At 50.4% G+C, this 17787-nt stretch overlaps 1 protein-coding gene across 1 annotated transcript in view; it reads left to right on the top strand.

The window, feature by feature from the left end:
• The first annotated feature begins 423 nt into the window (after nt 1-423).
• LOC148778114 (NBPF family member NBPF4-like) overlaps nt 424-17787 on the top strand; it is a 118914-nt gene continuing 101550 nt past the window's right edge. Inside the window, exons 1-2 of the mRNA XM_088835657.1 lie at nt 424-505; nt 7309-7823. The gene's annotated coding sequence lies outside the window, so the exon portion shown is untranslated. The remainder of the gene's footprint in view (nt 506-7308; nt 7824-17787) is intronic.

Raw genomic sequence — 17787 nt, 5'->3', positions numbered from 1 at the left:
AGATTATAAGCAGCTCATTCCCTGTCTTTACTGATGTTCAGGATGCCACAACTGCCGTGGGGACGCTGTGAGAGTTGGGGAGTCAGGGGCTCAGGTGTCGGCCTGTTGCTGGGATCCTGTGGATGATGTGGATCCCTGCTCACGGGGTCACATTCTGAGAACAGGGCACCATGACTCCGGGTCCTCGTGGGACTCGGGGTTCACATGAGTCTCTTGAGTCCTCACGGGGACTTGAGGTACCTGTGAGAGTTGGGGGTTTCCCCAGGACTCAGGCTTCCCGTGAGATTTCGGGTTACACAGGGAACCCGGGATTCCTTTGGGACTCAGGGTTCCCGTGGGACTTAGAGTTCGCGCGAGATTCTGGGTCCCGGGGGACGCAGAGTTCACGCGAGATGTGGAGTTCCCACGGGACTCAGGTTCCCGTGAGAATTGGGGTTCTCACGAGACTGGGGTTCCCGCGAGACTCAGGGTTCGCGGCGTTGTGGAGTCGGCTGCTCTCCCGGAGGTGAGTGGGTGGAAGCCCGAGGGGCGCCTTCTAGTTTCAAGGGGCGGGAGAGGCCAGTCAGTCTTGAGTGCAAGGAGCTGTGGAGGGGGTGTTGGGCGGCAGTGTCCGCTGTGCGCGCGCGCCTCCCCTGGGTCGGCTGCGGTCAGCAGCGCAGTGTGCCTGCAATGCTGCGCGGGGAGCCGGCTCCTGTGCGGCCCACAGCCCCGGGGGGCCTCCCCGCCATGGCCGTTGCTCCCACCTCAGGAGCCCCCAGGGGTGTCATGCCGCTTCCGGAGTGGCGAGGGGACCTGGAGCCGGGCGTGAGCGGCCGCTCAGGGTCACCCACAGCCTCCCTCCCCCTTCTTGGGGCCTGGGCCCTGGCCCGGGTGCCGAGCTGGCCAGACTCTTTTAGGACGCCTGGGACCCGGAGGACCAGGCGGCAGGCTCGGCAGGGCGGAGGAGACCTGCGGTGCGTGTGCTGCCCTGCTGGCGCGTTGTGTCCGCCCAGCCGAGCCCAGAGGCCCCGGGCCTGTTAGAGCAGAGGAGCTGGAAGGAGGGGTCATCCTGCAGAATTAAGACTTCCTGGCTGCTTTTCCAAATCCTGCTCCGGTGGCTGTGGATGCAGAGTTCTCATCTTGCCTCTGACTCTGGGCTCCTCGCGGGAGGTCTGGGCCTCCTTACTCTTTGTAACCTGCTTTCTCTGATCATTGGTGCATCTGGCCTTCTGACCCCTGGTACGTTGGTTATTAAAGAATAGCTCTTCCTTCACCAAATACTCAGACGTTCTGTGAATTTTCAGAAGAGGGGTAAGCAGCATAACCTGCTCAAACTAACGCCTTGGAATGGAGCTTCTCGCATCTTTCTCCCAAAGTGCCCTGAGAGGAGGGGGCCTGGGGGCAGTGGCTGGTGCTTCCCGGGTCTGGGAACCCAGCAAGTGGGAAACATCTTTGAAGTCTCCTTTTCCATGTTAATAAAAATGTGGTTTTCGTGTATCATTCTCATTTTGGTGTTAAGTTTTTCTTCCCTGAAATTAATCAGCTAGGCAGGTGTACAGTGTTTCACTTGTAGTTTCGTGTGCGTAGGCTCCCCTGTGTACCCTGAGCGTGTGTACACTCAGCTGTGAGCATGCTGTGACCCCAGCCTCTGACTTCACTGCAAGTCTGTGTCGATTTGAGTCTGGTCTGCAGTGCTTTGGTTAGTCAGAAAGCTTTGTAGGGAACATTTTTGATGTCGTCACTAATGCACTTCTAAAAAGACCTTTATTGGTCTCACTGTAGATTGTTCTGGTATCATGTACCAATTTTTGGCAAGAGGCAGAGGTATTTTAGCGAAACTGTTAGAATGGATATGTGTGCAGTAGTTGTCACTTTGGTATTGTACCTGGAAATAGTTTTCAAGAATGCCTGAAGCTCCAAGAAATTTCTGGGGTAGTTTGTTAAGCTGCTCATGTGTTAGTTTTATGCACTTTCTCTGTGGTCTGTTTCTTTTACTCACACACACACGAGTTTGTATTCCAACTGCTTCCTAATTCCTGTGTTTTTGCACAAATTCACAGCAGCCTTTGAGCTACAGAACAGAAAAGCAGTTACCTTCCTGCATGACGTATACCTTAGTTTGCTAACGAGAACAAAAATGAAAACTTTAGAAAGGAAAACTGAGTTTTAAGTATAGTTTTAAAATGTAGATGGTGCCTCTTTTTTTTCTAGAAATGGTGGTTTTAAAGACCAGTAAACAAATTTCCTAAATGTTGCTCTAACACGGCAGCTCTGACAGGCAGGCATTTTCTCAGCTGTTTTTATAACATGCTGCTTGTAGCGGGTTGTTTAGATGACTGGTGAACGCTTATTTAACAAGACGCACGTGTATGTGATGCTGCAGAGCTGAGCTCCGCCCTGGTCCTGACTCCCCAACCCTTCTTGTGACAAGTATTCTTCAAGACCAAAGTGTGGTTAATCAGGACGGTGCTTTGCCGTGCAGGGCCGGCTCCAGTGGTGAGAATGAAAAAAAGCACGGATCGCATGTTCTGAAAGTCTGTATAAGCTGGGAGCAGGCAGAGCACAGTATTTATGGGACCCCCCCACACCAGCAGGTTTCATTTGAAAGCCTAGCCGTGTCTCTCTAATGCAGAACCTGACATGTCAGGGCCACAGCAGAAGGCTTTGTGGTGATTATTATTATTTTTAATTATGAAGATAAACTTTACTTTGTAGAGCAGTTTTAGGTTCACAGCAAGGTTGCGCAAAAGGTACAGGGAGCTCCCATGCACCCCCATCCCCTCCCCACCATCACTCTCCACAAACACACTCATACATTTGTTCGTTGTTTACGTCAGGGTTTACTCTTGGTCTTGTGCTCTCCACGGGTTTTGACAGCTGTGTTCAGCATGCTGTCCTGCTTCCACCACTACCACAGCCTCCAGAACGGCTTCCCCACCCCGAAGATCTTCTGTGTTCTACTGTTCCTCCCTCTCTCCCCCCTACCCTGCAACCACTGTTTTTTTTTTTTTTTTTTTTAGTATCTCCACATAATTGGAATCACAGAGTACATAGTCTTTTCAGAAGCCTTTTCAGTCTTCTTTCACATAGTAATATTTATTTAAGTTTCTTCCGTGTATCTTCACGGCTTGGTGCCACATTTCTTTTTATCAGTGACTAATAGTCCATTGTCTTGTGCAGCACTTCAGCCGCTCACTAAGCGAAGAACGTGTTGATTGCTTCCTAGTTTTAGCATTGTGAATAAAGTGGCCATAAACATCCATTTGCAGGCTTTTGTATAGACGTGAAGTGATGTTTTTGCACAGCTTTTGGATCTGTTCTAAATTTGATGAACCAGGTGGCAGTGCCAGTATTTTGTTTGGTAAAATCATTTCAGCCAAATTGAAGCCTTCTTGGTTGTTAGGGCATAATTGACTGAGCCGTATTTTGACTCTTTTGGTGGAAAGTGACCTGGTGAAATTCCACGATGGAGACCCCGGCCTGGTGGCACTGTGAGCTGGGTCTTAGCCACTGACCTGGGTTTTTCCCTGGTGTTTTCCTTCTTGACTCACACACCTGGTGGGGACCAATCCTGTCCACTTTCTTTTCCACCCTCTTTGGCCAGGTTTATTAAGAGGTGATCGGTAGGAGTATTTTCTCTTCTAGGGGTTTGACACATGTGTTTTTCCTAGTTAAAATAACCCCTCACACCTGATTGTTAGGTGGGCTGATCTTGAGTAGCAAGGACAAAGGTGCCACTTGTTCAGAACTGAGATTTTGAGCTTGCCATTTTATTCCTGTTAGGAACGAACTGCCCTTTGTCGATCCTTGGCATGGTTTGTGGTTGGCCCCCACGCTCTGTGCAGGCCGGTGGAGCTGGTTCTGAGAGTGCTGAGGCAGCCGCCTGCGTGCTGTGAGCCGAGCCCCAGGTGGTGTCCGGGGCCAGTGCTGTGTTGCCAGGTGTGCGCTGCTTCTGATCACCAGGGAGCACAGTGGCTTCAGGCCGAGCTTCGGAGTCCTCGTGTTCCCTCAGAGGTGGAGGAGCTGGAGTGTGTGGCTGTTACTCGGTCCAGAGGCAGCCCTTCCAGCTCAGGAAGCTGGCTGGCTGCCCTTTGCCTGCATTCCAGGCCAGTGGCCTCTGACGTGCAGCCAGTCTGGGCTGTGCTCAAGAACCTGGCATGACTTGGTTACATGCAAGGCCCTTCTCCCAGAGGAGCGAGGGGCCTGAGCTTGCTCATCCTCGCAAGTGGGGGAATCCCTCGTGCCCCTGCGCCCAGAGTCACCTTCATTGTCCTGCCCTGGCTTGCCTTGCACACCTGGATGTATCTCTCCAACCTTTCCTTGGAGTAAGGGTGAGGGTTGGATGTGTGCCGAGCAGGACCGTGGTCCTTTCCAAATGCAGGAGTACCTGGCCCACCCCATTCATGGCTTTTCCCATCTTCTCCAGCTGGGCCCACAGACTAGCCCAGGGAGGCTGGTGAAAACCGTGTTACTAGTCCTGTGTTATCGTTGAGCAGAGTGAGGCCTGGGAGAGGAGTGGACTCTGCCGCTCGCCCTTTCTCTTGGTGGGCTGTGTGCCAGTCTTGCTTTCTGTGGCAGTGGTGGTCCGTGTCCTTGAGGGGGGCAACACTGACAAAGCCCTCCTGGCAGCTGTCCTTCTTCCTGGACACTCAACACAGGTGCCCACGGGCCTGGGCCCCGTGCCAGCTCTGAGCTCCTGCTTGGGCCTTGAGTCCCGGGACACGTGCGGGGGAGCCCAGGCAGTCAGGCACCGACAGTGGCTGCAGCATCCTGTTCCCAGGGGGCGGCGGGGCCTGCCGCGTGCCTGCAGTCCCGGGCGCTCCCGCAGGTGTGTCCTGAGGCCTGGACTGTCTGTGGTTGGACGGTGGCCAGTCTTGATTCCTACAGTTTTTTGAGCTTCTTCCCTGAACGTCCGTGAGTCTTTCAGTAAGTTGCTTTTGTGCTTAAATTAGCCAGTGCCGGTTTCTCATGCCTGTAAGCAGGAGTCCTGCCTGCAGAACAGCCTGACGGAGGCCAGTGCTTCTGAGCGAGACTGGGTAGGGGGCAGGGGGCAGGGAACAATTGGCGAGTCCTTACTTGGTAGAGAAACAAAGCTGCTTTCTTCTTATCCCGCTAACGCGCCCTTGAGCCTTGGGAGTGATGCTGGCGCCCTGTGGGGCTTGGGGAACGCCACTTGACCTCTTCAAGGCATGGCTCGTTCTTGTGTCCTGGGCTCTTGGGAGGCAGAGGCGGCGATCAGCGTGGCCTTACATAGGGAAAGAACAGCTGGCCAGGTGGCAGTGGTCAGGCTCTCTCTCGCCCCGTGGCCGGTGGCTCCTGCCCCACGTTTTGTGAGCACGTGGTTATGTAACAGCTGAGGTCACTTTCAGCCCTGCGCACGCTCAGCACCTTGTGTAAGCACCACCCAAGATGCTCTCGCGGCTGCGTTATGGGTGCGGCTGCTGGGGCGGCCTCGAGAGGAGAGGCTCCAGCGTGTCTGCTCCCGCTGTGGCTGCTGGGCGGCCTTGGGAGGAAAGGCTCCAACGTTTCTGCTGCCGCTGCAGCTGTTGGGGCAGCCTCGAGGGGAGATGCTCCCGCATGTCTGCTTCCGCTTCGGCTGCTGGGGCAGCCTCGGGAGGAGAGGCTCCGGCATGTCTGCTGCCGCTGCGGCCGCTGTGCCAGTCTGCAGAGAGTAACCATGTCTGCAGCTCCTGCGGCTCTTCAAGTTTTCTTCCAGTTTCCTTGCTCTCGTCTGGCCTACCCCGCGTTCAGCAAACAGTGAGATACAGGAAGACACATTGGGAGCAGGTGGGAGCACAGAGAAGGGAGGAGACCTTGGGGCGAGAGTGGTGGAGGTGTGTTGAATTTCACGTAAAGCAGACAGCAGGCCGCGTGGTGCAGGCTGGACGGCCAGGGAGCGGGCAGTCTCTGGTGTCCACGCCCGGAGACTGGAGCCCTCGATGCGTGTGAGGAGTGCCTGTGGCTTAAGGCTGCAGGACAGCCAGTTGGCTCGGCCCCTGGAGCGTGAAGGCAGCCACGGCCAGCAGCCTGCACATGGCGAGCATGGGTGTATCCCAATAAAGCTTTATTTAGGTGCTGGGCTGGGTTTGGCCCATGAGCTGCAGTTTGCTGGCCCTGCTGTGGCCCCTTCACGTCATTAGTGTTTTAGCTGAAGGGTGGTTGGTGTGGGAAGAGCCAAGTGTAATGAGGGCCAGGAGCCCTTCCTCAGGGAGGTGAGAGTTGGTGGGGGAGTCCTGGAGGATGCGGTGGAAATGAAAGAGCTGACAGTGAGAGATGAGTGCCTGTGGAGGTGCAGAATGCATCGTCCGGGGTAAATCTGGGTTTGGGTGAGGGCAGGGTGCTGTGTACAGGAGAATTGGTGCAAGGTTACAGTTTTGGTCAAGTTCATGTGGAGTGTTTGCGGGACACAGAGGTTGAGAGAGCAGGTAAGCAGGCGAGCTCAGAGGGAGGCCTTGCCCCGGGGTTCCGTGTACCCTAGGCCGCTGTGGCTGAGGTTGGAGTTGTGGAGAGAGGCATGTTAGTGGAGGCAGGGCAGGAGTCCCTGCGGGGAGGAAGTGGCCCTGCACCCCTCCGGGCTAGGTGGGCTTCCCTCAGCCCTCGCCTCTGGAGTCGAGAGAGTTTTTTGGTTTTTTTTTTCTTTTTAAATACAGTTGACCTGGACCTTGGTTCTGGCTTCTCGCTGCTCTTAGTACAGCTTTTCTTTCTTGTAAACCTTTGCTGAGTTGACCACAGTTAACATCCCTCAAAATTCACATGGATGATACATCCTAGGATAGCTTTGAACACTTTGTACGTAAATTTGTGTGCTTTCCAGAGTGAAAGAGTTGTGTTCCAGCTTGCATCTACCTGGCCGGTCATCTGTTAGCACAGGGGCCATTGTGTTAAGAGCGGAGTTGAATTGCACCGTTTCTATAAATTTACTCCATAATGCTCTGTTGTTAAATGTACTTTATTCAAAATATCAAATGGTTTGTTTTCAGTTGTCATTGAAAAAGTTGTTGGTAATTGCTGTTTTAAATAGTTTTAGGGACTATTTAAGAGCTTTAATTTCATCTTTGACTATGCATTGGTTAGAGATAAATGAGAAGAAAGGGAGATAGTAATTTAAGGAAATGAAAGGAGAATGTACTGCTGTTCTTTGTAATTACAGGAATTTTCTGTCTCCAAAGTAACTGTGTTATAAAAATGACACATTATGATTAAATTCAAACAATGGGGAAAAAAGCTTCAGAAGATGTTTTATGTCTTATGTGACTGGGGCTTCTGTTATGCTTTCGAAGTGACCGAACTCTTTCACATAGGCTTAACTGTAGTAATTGTTCTCTTTAGGTCCTTGGGAGAATGGACGAGACCTGTGAAATGAAATACAAAGTGATGGACAGCCCTCTGGGGAAGGTGGAGATCTCTGGTTGTGAGCAGGGTCTGCATGGGATAAAGCCACGTGGCGGGAAGACCCCAGACACTGGGTGAGTGAACGTCCTGTGTGACAGCCACTACCTGGTGTGTTTAGAGCAACAGTGAGAACATGGTTATTGCTTGTTCGCCGCTGACTACAGGGTAACACGAGCCACACGCTGCAAATCACAGAAACCAGCATCTCGCTGGAAAGGGTAGGGCCATGATTGTTCATTTTCAGCCCCTGTGTTTGTTGCCCAGGAACCTTCCACCTCTGAGTAACCATAGCAGCATAACTTGTAATCAGGAGCCCAAGACGTGTTAATGTATATGCTTACAGAGGTACCCTGGGCTGTGGGGATCCCTCTGGAAATTTGGTGACAGGGAGCTGCTTGCCGAGTCTTGATTTTTAAATCAGGACCAGCCTTCACTGTTCATCAGCTTGCCAGGTGAGTTTTACTCCAGAATCCTGGAATCACTTAATCGGGAGCCCCACTGGGCCTCCTGGAAACAGTGTCTGACGTTGGCCTGTGTGTGGCTGAGGGGAAGGGTGGAAATCCCCTATTCAGAGGAAGTTTGCCATGTTACTGTTTCTAATGGAACTCACTTCTCCCTTTTTTTGAAGGATCTCTGGTATTTTCTCTAATTGTAAAAACATAAAGCACTTTTTAATGTTTCCTTCTGAAATGTAACATTCCATTTCCTTCATTCACTGATTGTGAATAGCAGTTGTATTAAAATTGCAGTTCTTGTTATTTCTGACAGAAGAGGGGGGAAAAGCACCCACTCCCCTGCGCTGTGTTTGTCTTAACTGGCTAATAAACACAGTGCCAGGAACGTTAGATAAAGAAAATACATAAGAAACATAAAAATTGATTTTAATGGACCCCTGTCAGAGACGGCCATAATGAGCACAAGTGCAGTAATAAATACCAGTTTTTGCTGCCTCTGTCCAGATCTTTCCTGTAGAGTTGCATGTTACAATCAGTAGTCTTTTTTTAAGACCAAAAGTAAGCAAAGCTTTGAACTATATGAATACACTCTTCTCTATTTCTATGAGAACCACCTGGCTGTAGTGCTCAGAAAATCACAGGCACCAAATACTTTGTAGAGAAAATGTCATTTTGTCTTTTAGCGTGTTCAGTTGCATAGTAAATCACAGAAATTATGTGTTGAGTTCTTTTTTTTTTTTTTTTTTAAAGACACAGTGAATCTGGGGGAGATAGGTAGGAGGAAAAGCCCCTCTTCAAGTGCCCTAAGTGCCCATTCCGAAGTGTGAGAGCAGGGGGAGGACGCGGCCTAGCTCTGCTTCTGCCCTCTGTGCTTGCTGCATCGAGTCAGGATTAGGCTGGGCTGCAGAAAGCAAGCTCCTCCAGAAGGGCTTAGTGAGATGTGGCCCATTTCTCGGGGGAGAAGCATGGGAGGTGGGCAGTCAGCTGGGTCTGCTGGAGGCTGGTCCCTGGAGTCCGGCCCCTAGCTTTCCCCTGAGCATCTGCAGGCTGGGCTCTGGGTGCGAGGTGCCACAGCCCGCTCCCGAGCAGAGGCGGGAGAGGAGGGCAGGCCCTCCTGTTCCAGAGCAGCCCTGGCTCCTGCCTTACCTCACTGGCCACGCCAGGCTGGAGCATGGAGGTGCTTGGGTGCTGGCTGAAGTTAAGGCTTCTGCATGGAGGCGATTGGTGTGTGTGTGTGGGGGGGGGTGGGGCAAAGCAGGGGTCTGTTCCGTTCCGTTCCGTTGCTCAGTTGTGTCCGACTCTTTGCGACCCCGTGGACTGTAGCCTACCAGGCTTTTCCGTCCATGGGATTCTCCAGGCAAGAATACTGGAGTGGGTTACCGTTTCCTTCTCCAAGGGCTCTGTTACGTGTGGTTAATTTCGAGGGAGGGAGAGTTCAGAACTAGAATAGCATAAAGATTATCTCTGAATCCTCAGAATTAACACTTTTATTTACAAAACCAAGGCAAAAATTGCATAATATTGTAAAATCCATAGATTTTTAAGTCATAAAATGCATTGCGTTTTTGCAGATATGTAAAGCCGTGCAAACCCCAACCCAAAGCAAGATATAAAACACTCTAGAAAGTTCCCTCCTGCCCGCTTTCAGTCAGCCCCTCCTGTTGGTATCCAGTGTTCTGATTTCTGTCATGTTAGGTTAGTTTTGCCAGGTCTTGAAATTTACATGCATGGGCCGTACAGTATATACTGTGTTTGCATTTGATTCAGTGACGTTGTCAGAGTTCACCCATGTTGCTCTGTGCGTCGGTAAGTAGTTCACTCTTTTTTAAGAAGAAGCAGTTGTTGTATGAATATTACACAGCTTGTTTATTCATTCTTGAGTTGCTGGACAGCTGAATTGTTCGGTTTGGGGCTACCGTGAATGAAACTGCTAAGAGTATTCTTGTTCAAGCCTCTTTACGGACAGATGTTTTCATTTCTCTTGAGTGGATTCCTATGTGTGAATTGCACGGTTGGATCGCATGGCAAATGGATGTGTGACCTTCTAAGAAGTTGCCAGCACTTTCCCCAGTCTCCCGTTTTTGCGTTTTTACCAGGAGTGCAGGCGAGTTTGTGCTGTTGTGCCCTCATGCTTGGTGATGACAGTTCTTAGAGTTCAGTCATCCTGGTGAGTATGAGGTATTCTCTTTGTGGTGACCTGCCCTGTCCTGTTGACTGATCTTTGAATACTTCCTGTTTCCAGCAAGTATTCATTGTGAGGCAGGTCTCTTGTGTGTTTTTTAATTGGTGTTTTCGATTTGTAGTTCTGTTTACAATTTGGTGATCAGGTATTTCTACTGAGCATTTTCTCACTTTTGAGGACTTACGTTTTTATTTTTCTAATAATGTCTTTAATGAATAGAAGTTTTTAATTTTGAGAAAGAGCGACTATTTTTCCCTTCTGTTCAGCATATTTTGTGTCTCTAAGAAATATTTGCCTACTCTGATTTCACATTCTCAATTCTTTGATAAACATAATTTTAGCTTTTCCTGTTTAGATAGGTATTCCATCATCTCAAATTAACTTGTGAGCATCTCAGTTTTTTCCAAGTTACTTAGTTGTGTCAGCATCATTTGCTGAGGGAGGGGAGTGGGGAACCATTTCCTTTCTCCAGGGAATTGCCTGGGTGCTTTTGTTGAAAATCAGTCGCGTGGCCGTGCGTGTGTGGGTCTGTGTGTCTGGACAGCGTTTTGTTCAGCTGGTCTTTTCGTCTGTTCTGTGCCAGTGTTGCACTGACTTGATGCATCTTTGTGATAAGTCTTTGCGTCTTCCAGCCCTTTTTTTTTTTTTTTGAAAGATTGTCTTGGTTTCTCGGTTTCAATTTCCCATATGACTTTTAGAATCAAGGTGTCAGTTTCTCCAAAAATACGTACTGGGATTTTGATTGGAGTTCTTTGAATCTATGTATCAATTTTGGGAGGGTTGACGTCTTAAATTGAATTTTCCAGTTCATGATTGTGGTTTGTCTCTGCATTTGTTTAGATTCTATTTAATTTTTCTCAGTACTGTTTGGTAGTTTCCAGCTTGAAGATCTTGTGTGTATTTTGTAAAACTTATTTCTAAATACTTTGTTTTTGATGATACTCTAAATCCACTTAATTTTTGATTTTTATTTTTTTTGCTTTTAAACTACTGCTGCTGGTGAAAGTGAAGTGAAGTCACTCAGTCGTGTCCGACTCTTTGCGACCCCATGGATGGTAGCCTACCAGGTTCCGTGGTCCATGGGATTTTCCAGGCAAGAGTACCGGAGTGGACTGCCATTTCCTTCTCCAGGGGATCTTCCCCACCCAGGGATCGAACGCGGGTCTCCTGCATTTCAGACAGACGCTTTACCGCTTTACCGTCTGAGCCAGTAGGGAAGCCCAGTTGCTGCTGGTGCCTGACCCTAAACTCACCTCTTAGCTCCAGGAGTTCTTTTGCCGCTTCCTGAGGCTTCTCTCTGGGGAGAAGAGAGAAGTTCTGGTGCCTGTGGGTGCAGACGCTGCGCTGCTTCCTTTCTGACCTTTCTGCCTTCTGTCACTGTCGTTGCGTTGACTGGACCCTCCAGTGTGACCGGGCGTGAACAGCATCCCAGTGCGCTCCTTACGCGTCCCAGCCGTGGGGGAACAGCAGGGTGGCTGCTGCCTCTGTTGGCCTTCATAGGTGACCCCGCTCACTCTGAAAATGCTTCCTCAGTTTTCTGAGTTTTGTTAAACAGTTTTTGTGGATTTGTCAACATATCATGTTTTTCTTGTTTATTCTTTAAATGTGCAATAAGTTAATTTTAGGAGCCTAAATCAACCTTGAAACTTTGTACCGCATCATTTAATTCATGGTATAATCTTTTTCTTCCCTTATGTATTACTTTGGGACTTCCCTGGTGGTCCAGTGGTTAAGAATCTGTGGGCCAACTCAGGGGAGACCGGTTCTGTGGTCCAGGAAGATCCCATATGCTGTGGAGCAACTAAGCCCGTGGGCCACAACTACTGAAGCACATGCGCCTGAGCCTCAACGAGACAGGCCCCTCAGTGAGAAGCCCACGTGCCCAACTAGAGAAGAGCCTGCATGTAGCAACAGAAAGCCAGTGCAGCCAAGAATAAATAATTGAAAGATAAATCTGCTGTTTAGGATTTGTTGTTTTACGTTCGTGAGGGGTGTTGTGTGTAACTTTTTTGGTGATGTCTTTGTGAGGTTTGGGCATTTGGGTTTTTCTGTCTACATGAAGTGAGTTTGGAAGTGGCCCCTCCTCTACTTTCCAGAAGCGTCCCGTCGTGGAGCCTTTTCCTCAAGGTTGGTGCCCTCTGGGTCTGGAAGGAAGACTTCTGGTGAGAACTGCTGAGAGAAGGGGGTGCTGCCCTCGCCCACCTCCAGGGGGCTCTCCCACCACGTGGCTTTTTGCAGGTGGAGCCATTTGCACCCTCCAGGGCTGTGTCCTCCAGCTACTGTGGTGGGGCTGGCCAAGGGTGTGTTGAGCAGGGTGTCCTCAGGATGGTGCGCCCCCGTTCTCACCCTCCATCCTGAGTGCTTGTGAGTCCAGCATCGGTTTCCTCTGAGGCCTCACTGCGTTCTTCGGTAGGTTAGTTAGAAGTTGGCCCCTGACATCTGTCTGTTGTGGAATTCCTTCCACCCTTCTGTACAAAGTAGGATTCCTGCTTCCTGTATTAGTCCATTTACTTGTACATATGGCTTCATGCAGCGGTCATTGATTTCACTGTTGCGTAAGATCCATTACTCACCTTTCCTAAGGATGTGAATGAGGACTAGCAGTTTGGAAAGTGGTGTAATAGTCCCACTGCTGTAGCTTCCTGCCAGTGTCAAGTTCCCATTAACAACTGTCTCATTTAGGCTTTTTGCAAGAGCTTGACTGATTTTCCCCCACACCGTCTTCCTGTGGCAGCAAATCTTTGGCCTCATCATTATTCGCCGCAATGTCTAAAATCTAAAATAAGGGCGGGAGGATATATTTGTATTTCTCAGGTTATTTTGGGCTTGTTTTGTTTTCCATAAAGTTGATCATAGTATTTGATTACTTAAAAATGGACTGTACAACCCTGGGTTATACTTAACGTTATGGAAATAGTAGTAGGACTTTTGGATCTGGGAGGCTAGAGAGAATTAATTGCATGTACTTTCGCATCTGTCAAAGCCTTATCTTCATTTTTCATTTTTTCATTTGTTCTGTATAAAACAAATTTTGAGAAAAATACCAAATGCAAGTGAGAAAATTATAGTCCAGCCAAAGTAAACCATTGTAAAGCTTTCTGTGTTGAAAAATTTAAAGGCCCGTGCAGGCTGTTTTCTGCTTGATAAGAATATATGGTTCGGGTTGGTGTTGTCATTCCTGCCTCCTGGCGTCTGGCCCCGCCACCTCTGGTGTTGAGGATTGGGAGGAGCATGGAAGTTAGGCATTGCCTCCTCTGAGGACTTAGGTGGCTGGCCAGCCAGCCGAGAGGGACACACCAGAACCCCCTGGGGTCTGAGAGAGTGTCATGGCAGGGCCTCTGTGTTCCTCCTGGGAGGAGGTTGACCCTGGGGTGAACTGCCAGGCTTTCACCTTGGAAGGTGCTAACGCCCTCACTCCCCTGAAGGAAGGAAGATGCCTTTGATGCCTTCATGAAGGGAAGTTGGACTCAAAGTCTGATTGAGTTCATTGGTTTGAACGGACAGTGACGGATGGTTTCCGTATTCATTTGCTGCTTTCCTGTTCATCTTTAAATATTTAAGGGGACCGTCAAGAGAAAGTGAGGCTGTCGGGGCTCTGTCTGGGGTTGTTGACCCGGCTTAACCTGGGCCTGCTGCGTGCTCTCCGCGTGGGACCTCGGTGCCCTTTGGTCTGCTGGTTCTAGGTCAGGATAGATCCTGAGAGTCTGCACAGCATGAAAACCTTCCCAGGATGCTGGTGAGCTAATTCTTCCCAACAGATTGGGTAATTTTAATACAGACATAGCACTTGCTTTATTGTAATTGGTCTTTCAGGAAGAGAAGAGTATTCTTAAGGATAAAGACCTGAAGAAGTGCTCCCAGGAAAGGGACACTGGAACATGCGCTGCAGGAATTCTACCTGCAGCCAGTTTTGATGTCTCAGGGCTTTTCTTCAGGAGCTTGAAATAATGATGTGTGTTGTGTGTGCTTAAAAATATAATTATTTTATTTTACAGAATGTTTCTTAAGGAAGTCTCTGGAGTCAAATAAGCTTGTCTCTGAGAGCAGAACTTGCCAGGCTCAGTGGCTTCACACAAATAGTCTGTTTTTAGAGCAAGCGCTTGGATGCCCTGGTGAGCCTGCGGCCTGGAGGTGTCGAGGGGCCTCCCTCTGTGCGGTCTCTGGCTCAGGGCTGAGTTATCGGGAGCGTGTGGGGAGGCCCTCTCCTGACTTAGGTCGTCGGCAGCCCAGGTCAGATCATGCATGCGCTTCAGTCGCAGGGTCCTGGACAAGCGGGACACTGGCGTCTTCAGGAGGATGGCTGACGCGGTGAGGGGGAGCGGTGGGGGAGCGTCTCTAGAGGAGCCCCTGTCCCCGGACGGGCCGTCCGGGGCGGCTGTGTGGCAGCATCTTGGGGCCGCTTCGTGAGGCACAGGCGCGCGTGCACAGTGTGCCTTCAGGTGACTGCAGGGCCGCATGATGGGTGGCCGGCCCTCCACTTGGGGCCTCTGGGACCTCCTCCTGGGTCGGCTCTGCAGCTTGTACCGCAGAGAAGGTGGTTACAGGCCCCCGCACCACAGGCCAGTCTGCATGACCACAGAAAGGTGTGATGCCGCGTGTTACTCTGCGGTTTCTGACCCAGAAGAGAACAAACAGGCTGCGCGCGGCTTTGCTGGCTTTCCCCCTCTTCCCTTTCTTTTCCCCTCCCCCCAAGTGTTTTAGCCTGTTGCACAGGCTCACTGTTTACTGGGCAGGGCGAAAGGTGGGAGCAGGGTGACTGGGCATTTTTAAGCAAGTGTCACTGAGATTTAGAACTTTCCAGATCCATGTGAGAGAAAAGAGCAGTGTAAGAGTTTTATTCTGTCGGTCTTACTGCTGTGTTTCAGGGTGACAGAAATGACAAGACTCCCATGCCTGTGTCTGTGGGTTTGTTCATTTAATTTTCAGTGCCAGGGTCCTCTTAGAAGGAAGAAATGAACACTTGAATAACAGCTACAAATATATGAGTTCTAAATATGAACTTCAAACTGTCAGAATGAGTTTGTTTGTTTTTAACAAGTTTCCAACATTTGAAGTGTGGGAGCACTTTAGAGGACAGGAGGTGTGTTGGCTGACGTCACGCAGAGGGAGTGGGTGCTTTCCTCTGTGGCTTGTGGGAAGTCCTGAAATCCTCTCGGTGTTGAACCGCCCCTCTGTCCACGCCTGCTTTAGAAGGCTGGCGCTGCAGTTTTCCCAAAGAAGCAGGTCTCCTGTGGCCTCGATACAGCTGCGAGAAACCTCAACTCTGCTGCAAGGCCTGCCCTTGTCCCTTGAGGAGGAGACGCGGGCTGAGCGGTGTGTGCTCCCTGGAGGACATTCCTGGCAGTACCCTCACTGTGCAGGACTCAGTCATGACCGTGTCTGGCTCCCCTCACCGTGAGGGGAGTCGTGGCCTGGTAGCAGCTGTGGCTTCCCCGCATGCGGCGCGTCACACGGTATTCCTCCTCCTCTCTGACTGACTCCACTCAGTATGACGGTCTCAGTCCACCTATGTTGCTGCAGATGGCATTATGGCGAAACCAAGAAGAAAAGACACAAATGAACTGACAAGATGGAAGGAAACTTAGAGGCTTAGAGAAGGAACTTAGAGTTGCCTGTTGTTTAGTTTCTAAGTTGTGTCCAGCTCTTTGCAACCCCATGGACTGTAGCCCGCCAGGCTCCTCTGTCCATGGGACTTTCCAGAGAAGACTACTGAACAGGTAGCCATTCCCTTCTCCAGGGGGCTCTTCCCAACCCAGGGATCAAACCCGCATCGCCTGCATTGGCAGGCAGATTCTTTACCACTGAGCCACCAGGGAAACCCATATTTAAAATGAATAACCTACAGGGACCTACTGTGTAGCACATGGAACTGCTCAGTGTTATGAGGCAGCCTGGATGGGAGGAATTTAGTGGGGAATGGACACGTGTGTATGTACGACTGAGTCCTTTTGCTGTTCTCCTGAAACTTATCAGAACGTTGTTATTCATGTATACCCCAATACAAGATAAAAAGTTTCTAAAAATGTCAGGGGGCTCTTCCACATTTTCTCCAAGCAGCAACTTTCACCCTAAGGAAAGGGTGTGTGATGGGTTGGCCTCACCCTGAGGCTCACAGGGCCTAGACCGTGTGTTCTCGTGGGGTCCCCCTTGGGACCTGTGGTCTCTCAGGGCCTGTTTTGGTAGAATTGGCCAAGTCAGCAGTGCCGCCGTGGCCCCTGGGAGGCATCCCTGCAATGCGGTGGATGGACCTAGACGTAGCAGGGCCCTCCCGCTGCCTCCCGGCTCATCTGCCTTTGTGCCACCGCCCACCCCGACCCCACCCCTGTGTCACTGTGCCTGCTGGCCAGTCCCCTCTGGCCAGCCTCTTGGCAGTCTGTGCCCTGACATGTTCTAATTAGCTGTGATCGGGAAAGTTGGTTAAAAGGCTTGTTCAGATTGTGAGAGAATGGAGGTTAAACTCCAAGAGAAGCAGTGGAGTTTATGACCATGTTGTCACACCTTGGAGGCCATTTCCATTTTCTTCTAGAGCCCTTTTCCAGAGGGGTCGGCTTGCCAGGGGTCAGGTGTCAGGGCTCTGCTCGGAATGGCCGGGCCTCATGCGAGGAGCTGAGTGCCATCTGCTGCGTGTAGCCCCCGGGCAGCTCAGCGGCCCCACACAAGGGCCCCTTTGTCAGCAGAGGAGTGAGGGGGGCAAGGGGTCTGCTCCTGGAGTCCTGGGGGAAGGCTGTGGGGAGAAGAGGTGGTCTCTCTACTTACTCTGGTTTTCGGCACTGACTCCATGACAGAGCTGACCTTTCCTTTCTTGGTGCTGCTGCTTAACGTGAGCGGTGGAGCAGGGCCTGGAGACAGGCCTGGTCAACGTTTAGCAGTGAGAATTGGGGTCACGTTTGTGCTGGGTGCCTGAATGTGGGGGCTTCCCTGGGGGCTCAGCTGGTAAAGAATCTTCCTACAGTGCAGGAGACCCCGCTTCGATTCCTGGGTCGGGAAGATACCCTGGAGAAGGGATTGGCTACTCACTCCCGTATTCTTGGGCTTCCCTGCCTGGATGTGAATGTCTTTATTTTTTTTTCCTTTTTAAAAATTTTTATTGGAGTATAGTTGATTTATAGTGTTGTGTTAGTTTCAGGTATATAGCAAAGTGAATCAGTTATACATATATTCCCTCTCTTTTACACATTTTCCCATATAGGTCATTATGGAATATTGAGTAGAATTCCCTGTGTTAAGTCGTATCTGACTCTGTGTGACCCCATGGGCTATAGCCCGTCAGACTCCTCTGTCCATGAGCATTCTCCAGAAAAGAATACTGGAGTGGGTAGCCTTTCCCTCCTCCAGGGAACCTACCCAACCCAGGGATGGAACCCATGCCTCCCGCATTGCAGGCAGATTCCCTACCATCTGAGTCCCCAGGGAAGCCCTAGGGCTCTACAGTATATCCTTATTAGCCACCTATTCTGTATAGAGTAGCGTGTGCATGTCAGTCTCCAGCTCCCAATCCATCCCTCCGCTCTCTTACCACCCCTGGTAACGTAAGTTTGTTTCCTGCACCTGCGATGTCGTTTCTGTTTTGTAAGTTACTTCATTGGTGCCGTTCTGTAGACTCTGTGTGTGAATAGAAAAGAGTTTTCTGAGTGAATGTCTTTAAAATAGAATGTTCATCAGTTCATGTTTCATTTGAAAATTTCGGCTCAGAATTGTTGTCAGAACAAAACGCATACGGTGATGTGTCTCCATGTATCTGCCTTCCTAACCTGTGACGTGTGCGCCACGGACATGCAG

This window comes from Moschus berezovskii, chromosome 4 (assembly GCF_049115385.1).
Source record: "Moschus berezovskii isolate FMDL1 chromosome 4, NW_MosBer_1.0, whole genome shotgun sequence".
NCBI classification, from domain to species: Eukaryota; Metazoa; Chordata; class Mammalia; order Artiodactyla; family Moschidae; genus Moschus; species Moschus berezovskii.
The sequence above is the reverse complement of the archived record's forward strand: the minus strand, read 5'-3'. Positions and strand labels throughout refer to the sequence as shown.